Source organism: Haliaeetus albicilla, chromosome 19 (genome assembly GCF_947461875.1).
Source record: "Haliaeetus albicilla chromosome 19, bHalAlb1.1, whole genome shotgun sequence".
Taxonomy (NCBI): domain Eukaryota; kingdom Metazoa; phylum Chordata; class Aves; order Accipitriformes; family Accipitridae; genus Haliaeetus; species Haliaeetus albicilla.
In genome coordinates, this window is record NC_091501.1 from 9,189,363 (window position 1) to 9,202,760 (window position 13,398).

Consider the following 13,398-nt stretch of genomic DNA (forward strand, 5'->3'; position numbering starts at 1 on the left):
TGTGACTGCAGATGGGATATCTTGTCTTTGTAACTCCCTTCCTCACTTCACACACAGTCCCTGTCTTTGCTTTTATTCCTTTCCTGTCTAATACTGCAAGGACAGGATTGAATTATGATGGCAGATGACACCCGCAGTGTGCCGGTGACTGGTGGGTGTGTGTGTGCGTGCATGCACACATCCTAATCTGAGCACAAAGACATTCTGTAGAAGAGTGAAATATGCAAAACTGATAGGAGCATGTGGGTGATAGGTTTCTTGGGAGAAGGTATTTGAGAGAAAGAGGAGATGCAGCATGATGCTGCTCAGAATCTAGCCACAGCTCCATGCCTACTGGTCTACAGCACTTGAGCCTTTTGGGGGGATTGAGAAGCATGTGTGTAGCCTGCTTCTGAAGGGACAAGAGAGGGCCCTGATACTGCTGAGTTAACAGCACAGGCAGGAGAGGGAAGGGCAATGATGCTACTGAATTGTCCTCCTCTTGATCTTTCTCTTCTCCCCTCCAGCCTCTTTATCATTTAGTGGGGTATCATTTTCTGGGTTGAAAGCAGTCCTGGTAAGCTTCCCTACTGCCTCAACCCTTGTGGAATTCAAGCAAAGATCAGTCGCTGTCTTGTCACACTTTGTGTGGGAGAATTACGCTAGTTTAACTAGATCTGTTTAGAAAGCAGGTTTTGTTAAATTTATGCAATGTTTTGGATGGATGTCCTTTAGTCTGCTTAAGTCTGATCTGTTTAGTTTAAATCAGTTCCTTCCTAACAAACTAAATCAATGTAAGGCTTAAACCAGAAGTGCCTCCTGAGAGGACCATATGGATTTAATTTATTGGCTTCTAGATGCATTGATGGAATTTCTTATGTAGACCCGGTCTCAGACTGTCTTGTGTTTTCCTTTCCTTGCCATCTTCCTGTTACTACTGTAAATAGTATTTATTAGCTTTGCAAGATTTTGTTCAGGCAGTCGCAATGAAGAGAACTGAGCTTCCCTAACCCTGCAAGTGGTCTGGGCAAACTCTGAAATAGGACACACAAATATCACTGAACACCCATTCCCTCCCCTCAGACTTGAATTGCCCTAAATAAAGCCATGTGTCTTATCTTCCTCTTACCTCCTTTTCCAGAGATGTGATCTTTGACCAGCTGCTTAGCCGAAAAGATAGGGTTATAGGTAGCCTCAGCTAGGCACGGTTCAGGCCTGGAGGTGGTAGATACTGTATTAACTCTATGGCAAGACAGCCTCTGACCTGAGGAGGTGAGTATGTAGGCAGGAGATAAGGCAAAAGAGGGATGAGATGGGCACATAGGGAGGTGAAGTTGACTGGACCAAGTTCAGTGGAAAAGCCAAGAGCAGTATTCAGGTCTGATCCTGGTCCAGTACTTTTCTCCTTGCTTTGTTTCCTCCTTGTCTTATGTAGCTGTTGCCTTTAAGGGTTCTCCCTCTCTTACTACCCTGGTCACGCCTTTGCCCGAGCTGTGCTGCTTGCAATTTGTCCTTGCAGTGGCACAGTCGAACCTACCCCAGGATTTGAGCAAGGTTTTATCTGGTTACTGCAGAAGGGCACTCAGACTCTATTGAGGATGGATTTAATATGAAAATCCTCATTCAGCAGGCTAGCATAGCTACTTTACAGTTTACCAGAAGAAGTCAGTTTTTAAAGAGGATAAAGAATTTTGAAACTCTTTTTTTTTTTTTTTAATTTTTTTCCTAATGATAAATAAGGGAAAAACTTAACCTAGCCTTACAAGTAATTTTTTACCATGTACAGTAGATATTTCCTGCAAGTATTCTATTTTGTAAAATATTGGATTTGTATTTTATTACAGCAGCTGCCACACCAGCTCCTTTATTGTTCTTCATTCTCCTTTGACTTTCTTCCTTCAATATCCTATTTGCCACCCTCAGGCCTGACTCAAAACTCAGTGAAATGAACGGAAAGAATTCGATGAATTACAGGGAGCTGTGGATCAGTCCCCACTGTGCCATTTTAAGAAGGTGTTTCACATTTGTGACAGTGAAACATGTGCCTGACTCCATGAGCTGGTAATGAGTTTTGGTGTACAGACGTGCTTTCTAGGTAATGCCCTATTCTTATATGTAAGTGCCTTTTTATTATTTTATCTTTGGTGGCAATGAGAGGAGAAGTGCTGTTGTAGTCTATTTTGCAAGTGTTCCCTTCTTCTTGGCATGGGTCAGCCTCTTCCCTAAAGTCTCTTTCCCTTCACAGTGATCCTGCTGGGTCTTCTGAATCATTCCAGTATCCACCCACAACTTTTGTATGATTTTTTTTTTTTTAACAATTTAAGGCTTCACATAAATAATGAACACTGGTGGGTGCCACAAGGGATGGCTGCATTCCTTAGCCACATGAGGTCAGCAAAGTGACAGGACAAAACTGGGACTGACCATTCCATTACAGTATGGCTAGGCATTGTAAGTGGGCAAGGTCATAGCTTAGAAAGTCCCTTAAAAGGTCTTTTTTTTCAGAGCACCCGTGGTTTGTCACCTCTGAGGACAACTGAATGGTTAAGTCTTCTGCAAAAGAGGCCCCCAGCAGCTGAGCATAACCCTGCTCTTACTAGTCTTGTAGCTTGCACTGTGCATAAGCAGGAGACTGCTCTGCCTGAGCTCATGCCTATTACCAGTTAAATGGATCACCTCCCATTGCAGATACAGCTGACTTCACTGTATTAAAACCAAAATTGAATTATTTCTCAATACTTAAAGGACAGACGATTTCACAAACCCAAACAACCCCCCTCTCTGAAACCTACTGCACTAGTCACCATTAAATCTTTGCCCTTTTGTTTGCTTAATTTGGGCATGTCAGTTCAAATCTGATCGGGAGATGGTCATGTTTTCATCTGGAGCATTTTAAACTGGCCACGGTCAGGGTCAGGCCTCTAAACTAATTCATCTAAGCCATTATGGCCATACCAATTTTCTTGTAAATGTTTGATAATCTATTGCTATAATCTTAGTTTGTGTAATCCTTTAAGTTATTTTTAGGTACTTTTTGGGGGAATCTCTTGACCTAGCACACACATTGCTTGGGGATTTATTATATTAAATATTACTTCTTTATTATAAGGAAAACCTTTGCTTTACTTTGGTATGTTTGTGATCATTTTTATTCAGGGGCCTTAATAGAATAGGTTTCTCTGCTAGATACTAGGGGCCAAAGAATCTCCTGTCATCACCTACCCACAGGCTGTTATGCGACAAGGACCTCGCTATCTCCAGAGGCAGTTTATGCCCGTGTTACGTACCTAGCAGGGGGACAGAGGAGGCAGGACACATCCAATTGCACTGCCAGCCTCAGCAGCCCAGGGGTGACCCAAGTGTGAATGTTGATGCACAGCAGACCACCTGGAGAGGCAGCTGTATGTGCTCTGTGTTAAGGGCATAGGGAAGGAGTAGTAAGGTGTATTCAGGGAGGATGCCAGTATAAGTGCTTTTAATTAGCTCAGCTATATTACTTGACGTCTTAGCCTTCTGCCAGTATACTTTTTCCAGTGATGAGTGACTTGGTGCTGTAGAATAATATTGTGTGTGTGGACAGGGTAGGCTAAGGCCTTCATGTGCTACTTAATTTCCATTTCCACTAGAGGACTTAAGTGATCCATAGAGTCTTCAGCTGTAACGTTATGCTGCTTGTCAGGACGATTTTATACACACTAGTAAACTTACCTTTTGGCCTATAGCTTTAAAGCATGTCTAGATCTGTCGGGTCTTTGCTTCTAGGGAGATAAGCTACAAAAGAATGTAGGGCATTATTTTTTTATATATATTTTTTAAAAGTATCAAGCACAGGGCAAGTGACAGTTCTAACCTTGTTACCAGTGTGTAGATAATGTTGGGGGTTTTTTTCCCAGGCTATTTATAGTTCTTTGCTGCATTTCTCTTCTTTCATCTGTACCATTCAATATTTTTCAGCAGCATGGACTAATAATGGATTAGGCTGAGGTTCTTGGGCCAGATCGTAGCTGATACAATGCAGCACGCTTCATACTTAATGCTTTTGGAGGCTGCAGGTCTGATTTATACTGGCAGGGGGCCTCTTCCATATCTCTCTGTGTAACAATGTGTCTCAGTGTATTCTTGATTTTTCTAACATAGAGCTGAAAATGAATATAAAAACTTTTCTTCTTTGTTTTTTTTCCTGCTAAAAAAATCAACCCACCTCTCTGCTCCCATCCCCCCAAACTATCAGCGGTGAATTCTGTCTAGACGCATTTAGAATGTAGGTCAAGTAAATGAATGATACTAATTGCTACGTTGGGAGGGATTTCCACTGAGTATTTGGGCTCTAGATTCTAGCTAATGCCAAGAGGCCATTGTACAAAACCCACGCAGCTAAGAACAGAAGTATATGGAGTATTTTTATACTCTTGGTGACTAAAATATTTCTTTCTCAAGTCACTAATTAGAAAGGGAACATTTTGTATTCTGAAGGTGAAATGGTAGGTCAGTACTTTGCAACTACAAAAGTTATACTTGCCTATGTAAGTAGTGTAGTGCTATGATGTGTTGCTGCTTTGCACTATAGTGTTAAGGATAAACAACTTTGGGGGCTGCAAAGATGAATGAACTGGCTTACGTGTTAAGGTCTTTACAAATAAGATGTAAGGATTCAATCAATGGGCCAGGATATTGTAGCTTTCACACGGCCAATAAAATGACAGTGGGCATTCAGGGATTTGTTGAGGGTGTGATCTCAGTTACTACTGCATTGCTTAGGTGATCAGCATCCATTGGAGACTACCAAGTTTGAGAGGGAAATTGCCATTTGTTTTTGTGGTTTTCATGTCAGGCCTTTTTCTGCTTTACCAAGGCATATAACTGAACAGGCTTCCTACATAGAAAAGAGTGCATCTTGCAGGAAACTCTTATTTGTGATGCTGAAATGGAGTATCAGTATTTTTATTACCAGTAGTCTCTTCTCTGCCCTAAAGCCCATCTCCATACTCTTCCTTTAAGAGTCAGAACTGAATAGGTGAGAACAAAACATGGGAAAGCTGGATCTGCAGAGCTGTCTTACAGAAAAGATGAAAGAAATGGCCAATGAGGGGACTCCTGACATCACAGGGAAAATTCCTAGTTCTTGATTCAATAAATCAGCAATGATAGTCTCTTTCATTAGTTCCCCCCTTGTTTTAGCTTTGCTCTTCCCCTTGCTCTTTCATACTATGTGGTCCTGTTTATGCATATTTGACCTTTATGGTATATGCCATTTTTCCTTCCAACGAGCAGGTGGAAATCTTTTTCAACTTTAGCAGCCCATAATTAAGGGAGTGGAGAGGAGAGGGGGAAGCAGAGGCAAGTAATCAATTTCTTTTAACAGAACTCTGCTCGTATCTGACTTTGCCATATCAGATTTTAATTCAATGGCGCTGATGTAACAGCATCTTGCTTTCTTCATTTGTACAGTTAGCAAGAACGAGTGTGAGCGTGTGTGTATCTGTGCACGTGTTCATGGTAAGCAATTAAAAAAATACCCGCAGAGTTGTTTTTTTAATGTAGTAAGCATCACTAAATAAAGGCATCTACCTGAACACACAGGGCACATTCCACTTGGTGCAACAGAAAGTCCAGGCGTTTCTGAAACCTATTCACATTCCACATCACCGAGCACGTGTAAAATTGTAGTGTGAATTGCTGTATGAAGTCTGTCCTATTAGCAATTTTCAACTGAAAGTTGTTGCACTGTGTCTTTATGTGTGTATGCATAAATTGTCTGGCCTTTCTGTAGAACAGTTCTGGGTTGGTACAAAAAAAAGTACTTTAGGCTTTATTGTATCTTCGGGTGTCACTTTTGTTCTGCAGAATTATGTCTTCAAATGCCTTTTTTTTTTTTTTTTTTCTTAAATGGTGTAAGGTAGCCTTAAAAAGTGGCCCCTGGGAGCTGACAGCTCAAGGAACACAGTTTGTTGAGCTGGTCTTCTGGGGGAGGACCTAAAGATCTCTCCTTCCCCTGGAGCCCTACTGCCCTGACCACCCCAGGGATGCAGTAAGATGCCAGGGAGGGGAAACAGTTTGCTCTCCGAGGGCCAGGCCGTGATGTAAGTACATCACAGTTTCCCTGAGATTTGCTGGGCCTTCCAAGAGTAAATTACCTGGTGTTACCCTCTTGAAGAGAAATACACGTCCAGGGCCACAGCCATTGCCTTGGACTGTGCAAAACAGTACCTTGTGACTCTGAGTCACTCTGCGCGTGACACCCCTAAGGCATTTCAGCTGATCTTTCCCTCTGTTCATGTGGATACAGTATGAGTTTGTGCAAACATTTAAAACTATCTAAGATGAAAAGGACAGTGCAAAAGCACACCCCCCTGAACTCCTTGGTAAACTGCACTGGGGCCTCTTCTGACTGCAGTTGTCTCTGCTCTTTTGCTATAAGTCTGTTTAATTCTGTGTAAGTGTGTTCAATGGCCTCTCTCATTTTGTACAAGCACAGTCATCTGGATACGGTCCCACCTGATTGTTCACACTGCAAACATGTCCATTGGGTGGAAAGAAGTTGCTGGTTTTCCTTTTTAAATCTTCTGCTTGATTCTACAAAAGAACAGACTACTTGCTTTTGTAGCCTAAACATGTATGTAGCTAAGTATGTTATGCTTTTCATTTCTTGCAAATAAATATTTTCTGTAGAAAAAGCAAGTACAACTTGTTTGCTTTCCTGATGGCTGGAAAAGATCTGGTCCCTTGGCTTTCCCAAGTGCACTGCTATGCGCAATGTGTCCATCTTCAACACGGCAGAACCCTGGTAATTTAGCACATTGCTAGAAAGAGAAGGTTAAAAGCAGGGGTGTGGGTTTTTACTGAAGCTGGCTGTCCATTCCCTTTTTTGAGATTAGCAGAGAATTACATCTGCCAATAATGGGTGGAAATTAGGCGAAGGCTGATGGCATTTAATAATGATAATGGCACTTGAGTACAACTAGGCAATACAGCCACATTAATATTAAATTCTCTATCTATAAAAGCGGGATCGAGGAAGGCTGATGCTGTAGGGGGCACTAGCTTCAGACTAGTGATACCAGTCTGCTAGACCATGCTGGAGCTTGATTCGTGTGGGCTAAATAGCCCTCTGGAAGGTAAGGCCTTTCCCCGCACAGACTGTACACTGGGCAACTAATTGCTTAAACTAAAGTCTTAAAAAACCTCTTTCTGCTTTGGCTTTTAGGGTTTGAGTCCTTTGCTGGCCTCAGCTCTTTCTCTTACCCTGACTCGCCCCTGAGATAGCTCAGGGGCTTCTCCGGCAATTCAGAAGCTGCTGTTTTGCCTGTGTGAACAGTGGAGGTTATGCCCTGCAGCCCAGAAGCAGCATCCAGCCAGGGGACAGAGTTGACCTTTGCTACTTTGAGTAGACACGGAAAAGAAAATGCCTCATTTTTTCCAGTTCGGGGACTCCGTGGCTCTGCTGGCCATCCAGGGAACTTGGTGATGGATGGCCCAGTGCAGATGTGAAAATCACCCAGTGCAGAGCTGGCTGCACAAATAGTATAGTCATTCATATTATGCCAGTTTTCGGCTCAGAAGGGGACCTCGTATATGAGTACCATGCATCCATACAATAACAACCAAGAGCTTATCCTCCGCGGGAAATACTAGCGATGGAAGTAATAGTTCTAGCTTTACTGAACTGAAAATGGGAGCATGACAGATGGCTTTGGTGCCTCCTTTTCAAGGCCTCTTAAAGAAGGCTGCTTCAGAGGTTGGGCAAGGCAGCGTACTGTGAAAATCGGAACACCCTGTCCTGCACTAAATTTGTGGCCGATGCGGATTTTCAGAAATGCCTTGGGTTTGGGCTAAAGAGGTTAAAGTAGCAAAAGAAATAGGTAGTGAAGGGAAAAAAACGCCAACAACCTCTCCTAAGCACTACTCTGGTCCTTTTAACCCAAGGATTGTCTTTGCTGCCCACCACCATTCAGTATCACAAGAAAAGGAAAATGGAATGAGAGGTTTATTTTTCACCTATACTGTCTTTTTGGTTTGTCTCATCGCACACGCAGCATCCATGCAGTGCTGCAGCAGAACAGCTCTCCCAGGCGGAGCCCGGTTCCAGCACCAGAACATACTATCTAACCCTGCCACGGTCACAGCAGATGATGAAGCGGTTCTTTCTCACAGAATTTGGTTTCTGTACCTGAATGAAGAAGGTCTGTGGTGCTTTCCCTTGGAAGGTGAGGGGAGAAGGGCTTTACTTTGTCCTCGAAGTTCTGCACCCCACTCCTTTGCTCTCATCATTTCAGAGGTTATTGCAGCCACCGTCTTTCTCCTGCTGCTGCTGGGTGCCCCTTGCTTTCTGAACAGGCAATTTCACTTGCCAGAACTATTGATCCAGGGCACTTGTTAGCAGCATCAAGCCATACATAACATTTTTAGAGGAAAATCATTAGACCATGACTGATTGGGGAAGTTACCCTCGGCTTAGTTTTAGCTGACTTCAGTTCCTCCGAGCATACAAAACACCAACTGGTGATTAACGATTGGTTAAGAATCTCCTTTGGTCTCAGTATTACCCTTAAAGCATCACACAGCAGGTGATGCTGCAGGGAGTCTGTGATTAAAAAAGAAACCCACATACAGTGGAGAAATGCTGGGTGATGAGCTGTCAGCCTCGCTACCTCTCACCCTCCTTTTAAAAGCATGTTACTGCTTGAGTTCAAGGCTAAATTTTCATACTTGTTTCTTAGGCTAATTCTCATTGCAGGGCAGGAGGAAGGGTGTCCAAATGCAACTTGCAATGCCTCTCGTGGCATGGTGTGGGTACTAAGTCTTCACCCTTTACTGTTAGCTATTGCTTACACCTATTTTACCAACAGCACAGACTTCACCACCCCTGCAGGTATTTCATGGTAGGTTCATTACTGGTGCTCCCTTTCCTGGTTCGTTTGAGGTTTTTTTAGAAACATGGACCTCATTAGCTTGGAGTTTAGAAGCAGTGAGCAAAAGCTTGCACCTTTGCCATAAATAAAACAATTCTGTAGGAGCCATGTCCTGTAGAGAGAGAGCACTGGATAGGGACTGAGGAAATGAGCTGCCGGGTCTAGTCCTGCTCATGGCGTGCTGGTGAATTTGGCTGACCCTTCTCCATGCTTCAGATTCCTGGTCTGCAAAATAGGGCCAGTGGTGGCTTCCTCCTCTCTATAAAGCACACTCAGATTAACCAAGCAAGGTGATCCAGAGGAGGCAGTAATAAGAAAGAAAAAGGTGTTTTGCTTCGTATTGAATGAGTAATGCTTGTGTGTCTTGTCTCCCTCCAGTTTGTGCTTCAAAAAGTTGAAGTGATTGATTTGATTTCTCATTTTCTTGGTGCTGTCTCTTGTGGGCTTCAAACAGTCCACACAGAAGCCAGGAATGACTTGCTTAACTTTTTATTACTGAATTAATCTTAAGCTGTATTCATATGAGTTCTATATGTTGCTATAAAATTACGTTTTTGTGTATCTCCAGTAAGGAGGAAATTACAAGTTCTGGCCCTTATCTTTGCTGTAATACAGCTGAGGAAAGACCACTGTAGAGTTAAGTCCATGTCTGTTGGGTTGTCTCACTTCCACAGTCTAAAGAAATGCTTAGGTTCTGGTTAGCCCTGGTTTTTAAACCTATTTGGTAAAAACCTGGGTTTGATCCATGGTATTTGTGAAGGAGCAGCACCCAGGCACTTCCAAGCCAGGATCAGGCCCTTGTCACCTCACTGAACACGCTGGCAACAGGAATCAGAGCATATTTCTAGCTATGGCAGTCTACCTGCAGAAAGGGGAGCAGTGCTGCAAAATAGCTGAAAAATGGTAAAAAAGATAGAATGTAGCAGAAAGCAGTAACTCACCAGAGAGCTAATCAGAGCAAGGCTGGCAGAGCTGCAGGGAGTAGCGGCTCTGCCCAACAGGATGATCTGCTGACGTGAGGGTGGTCGCAGAGTCATAGAAGGGTTTGGGCTGGAAGGGACATTAAAGATCACCTAGTTCCAACCCCCTACCATGGGCAGGGACACCTTCCACTAGACCAGGTTGCTCAAAGCCCCATCCAACCTGGCCTTGAACACTGCCAGGGATGGGGCATCCACAGCTTCTCTGGGCAACCTGTTCCAGTGCCTCACCACCCTCACAGTGAAGAACTTCTTCCTTACATCTAACCTAAATCTACCCTCTTTCAGTTTAATGCCATTAACCCTTGTCCCATCACTACAAGCCCTTGTAAAAAGTCCCTCTCTGGCTTTCTTGTAGGTCCCCTTTAGGTACTGGAAGGCTGCCGTAAGGTCTCCCTGGAGCCTTCTCTTCTCCAGGCTGAACAACCCCAACTCTCTTGGCCTGTCCTCATAGGAGAGGTGCTCCAGCCCTCTGATAATTTTTGTGGCCCTGCTCTGGACTTGCTCCAACAGGTCCATGTCCTTCTTATGTTGGGGGCTGCAGAGCTGAACGCAGCACTGCAGGTGGGGTCTCACCAGAGCGAAGCAGAGGGGGAGAATCACCTCCCTCGACCTGCTGGCCACACTTCTCTTGATGCAGCCCAGGATACAGTTGGCTTTCTGGGCTGCAAGTGCACATTGCCAGGTCATGTTGAGTTTCTCATCAACCAACACCCCCAAGTCTTTCTCCTCAGGGCTGCTCTCAATCCACTCATTGCCCAGCCTGTATTTGTGCTTGGGATTGCCCCGACCCATGTGCAGGACCTTGCACTTGGCTCTGTTGAACTTTATGAGATTCGCATGGGCCCACCTCTCAAGCCTGTCAAGGTCCCTCTGGATGGTATCCCTTCCCTTCAGCGTGTCGACTGCACCACACAGCTTGGTGTCATTGGCAAACTTGCTTAGGGTGCACTCAATCCCACTGTCCGTGTCACTGACAAAGATGTTAAACAGTGCCGGTCCCAATACTGACCCCTGAGGAACGCCACTCATCTCTGCTCTCCACTTGGACGTCGAGCTGTTGACCACAACTCTTTGAGTGTGACCATCCGGCCAATTCCTTATCCACTGAGTGGTCCGTCTGTCAAATCCATGTCTCTCCAATTTAGAGAAAAGGATGTCGTGTCGGACAGTGTCAAATGCTTTGCACAAGTCCAGGTCGCTCCATGTTAAGCCTCAGCATCCATCAGCTACCCAATGGATAAGGGGTGCTCTACTTGCACTTCAAATGCTGACCAAAAGTGAATGTTTTTGCGGGCATATGTATCAGCATTGGATCTGGGAAGGGAAGCTGGCTGCTTGTTCAGTCATGTTTAAAAAAAAAAACAACAACAAAACTTTAGGAGATGCAAATACATACATACACATGTGTATGTGTATAAATATATGTGGTTTTGTATGTTTTCCTGGAGGGTGAATGTTGAGGGTTACCCTGAGGATGAATTTTGTATGACCTTAAAGGAATATGGAGCATTTAAAGTAGACTGACTTCTCACTGGCTCGCCTGGCACACCGAACAAGGAAGGTTGCCTCACCCCTTTCTTCCCCACTCTCCTTTATCATATAGCCACCTCTTTTCCATTAGGAATAGGATTTTCAGTCCCTCCCACTCTGAATAAAACTTACCGCAGTGCACACAGCCTGTGCACACTGGAGTGTTCAGAATGGGATTTAACAGGCATGCGAGTAATGGAATAAACCTCCTTCCCTTGGCTTTACTCCAAAAGGCTGAATTCCCTCCTTTCTCTGCATTTCCTCTTTCATTCCCACCATCCACCCTGCTATTCACAGCATGCACTATGGTGAGAATTTTCCACCCAGGAAAAAGAGCTTCCCACCTGCTGAAGTTTGTTAGCTCTCCCGGATGAGCAGGGGAGTCACCGCAGAGTGATGTGAGGTGCTCCTCTTAACCCAACAACCCAACCCTTGGCCGAGTTGCCAGCTTAAGAAATGAGATCCCGGCCATGGGAATTCAGGCTTTTGCCAGCTGATGATCCCAGATACTGGCAAAACCTGCTAAAAATCTATTTCTGTACTCATCCGTTCCCTCCTGATCCAGCAGTATGTTTGCAGCCATGTCCTGGAGCAAACGTGATGCTCTGATGAAGTTTCTGCTGTTGCTGCCTTTCTCAAACCACAGCAATTGACGGCTGTGCCGCAGGTGTAATTGTGTAAGCAGGGCTTTCCTTCACCAGCCTCAGATTCTCTCATAATTGGTCATGTTCAGAAAAAAGCATAGGAAGTCGATTTAGCACTTCATGTTGCAAATGAGTCATGCAAATTGCAGCAGTCAGAGGGAAAACAGGTAATCCCGGAGCACAGTATAAATGTGGTCATGTGGGGAAAATGGTTATTGACAAGCAGGGGCTGCAATAGGGTTTGTGCAGGAGGAGGAGGACGTGGCTGAGCGGCGTGGATGTTCACTGGCACGGGGGGGTTAGGAAATTCTGATTTGTTGTTAGGCTTTGCTCCAGATGCTCTGGGGGAGGTGGAGCGATTAGCTGGGGCACAGGCCACAGAGCTGTTCTCACAGGGACCAAAGGCGAAAAGAATAAAGCTATGAGATGATGCATACTGTTCTGCTCTCCAAATGCAAAATTAATTTGCCGTTAAAGTATTTTTCGCACACACCATTGGCATCTTCTCATAGCAACAGACCATACGGTTTTCACCAGTGACAAAAGCTTGAAGACACCACTGATGAGAGAGGGGCTTATGGCACTTCTCCTCATCCTTGAAGCTGGCTGTTGGGCTAGGTCTGAACTGCTCTTTGGCAGTTCCACCTCAAAATGGTTTAGTTTCTTTCTGAAAAAAAAAAAAAAAAAAAAAAATAGTTGTTACGTGCTCTTAAATTGGATGCTTTCACTAGCAGTGTTGGTAGCTAATTTCCCTGGAAGTTCAGCTGGAGACTTTCCAAGTGAGGTCCCAGCTCTCCGTGGAAAGGGCATTGATGGATTCAGTAGAGCTCCCTGCTGCTTTGCAGATTTCTCTGCACGCAGCTCAGAGCAGGATCCAGCCCTTCTTTTAACAGTTCTGCATAAGAGCTTTAGTTTTGCTTCTAATAAGCCATGTATTACGTTGCTTAATTATGCCTTCTTCTATGTGCTTCATTAGGAACTAGAAGTACTCTGAGGTTTGGGGGAGAAAATTTATATACGTATTGGGGGAAGCATATGTGTGTGTAGATAATATACACATCATTTATGCATAGGGCTAGAATATAATTTTGAAAGTTGGCTAAACTTTTACATGCTTGAACTGCAGTAAAAAAGATCCACTTTTCATCACCCTTCTCTGCTGCCAACAAGGGACAGGAAAAGGTTAACTGGCTGGCTTGCAGAGCCTGCCATTGCCAAAGTCGAGGTGAAAGATGTATGTGCTAAGTTTGGAGGGGCTGGATCCTTAAATAGGGGCAAGAATCTGGTGCAAAGCACCTGTTGAGTGCCATAAGTCTGAGTGATACCCAAGATTTTACAACATTTGCACCCTGG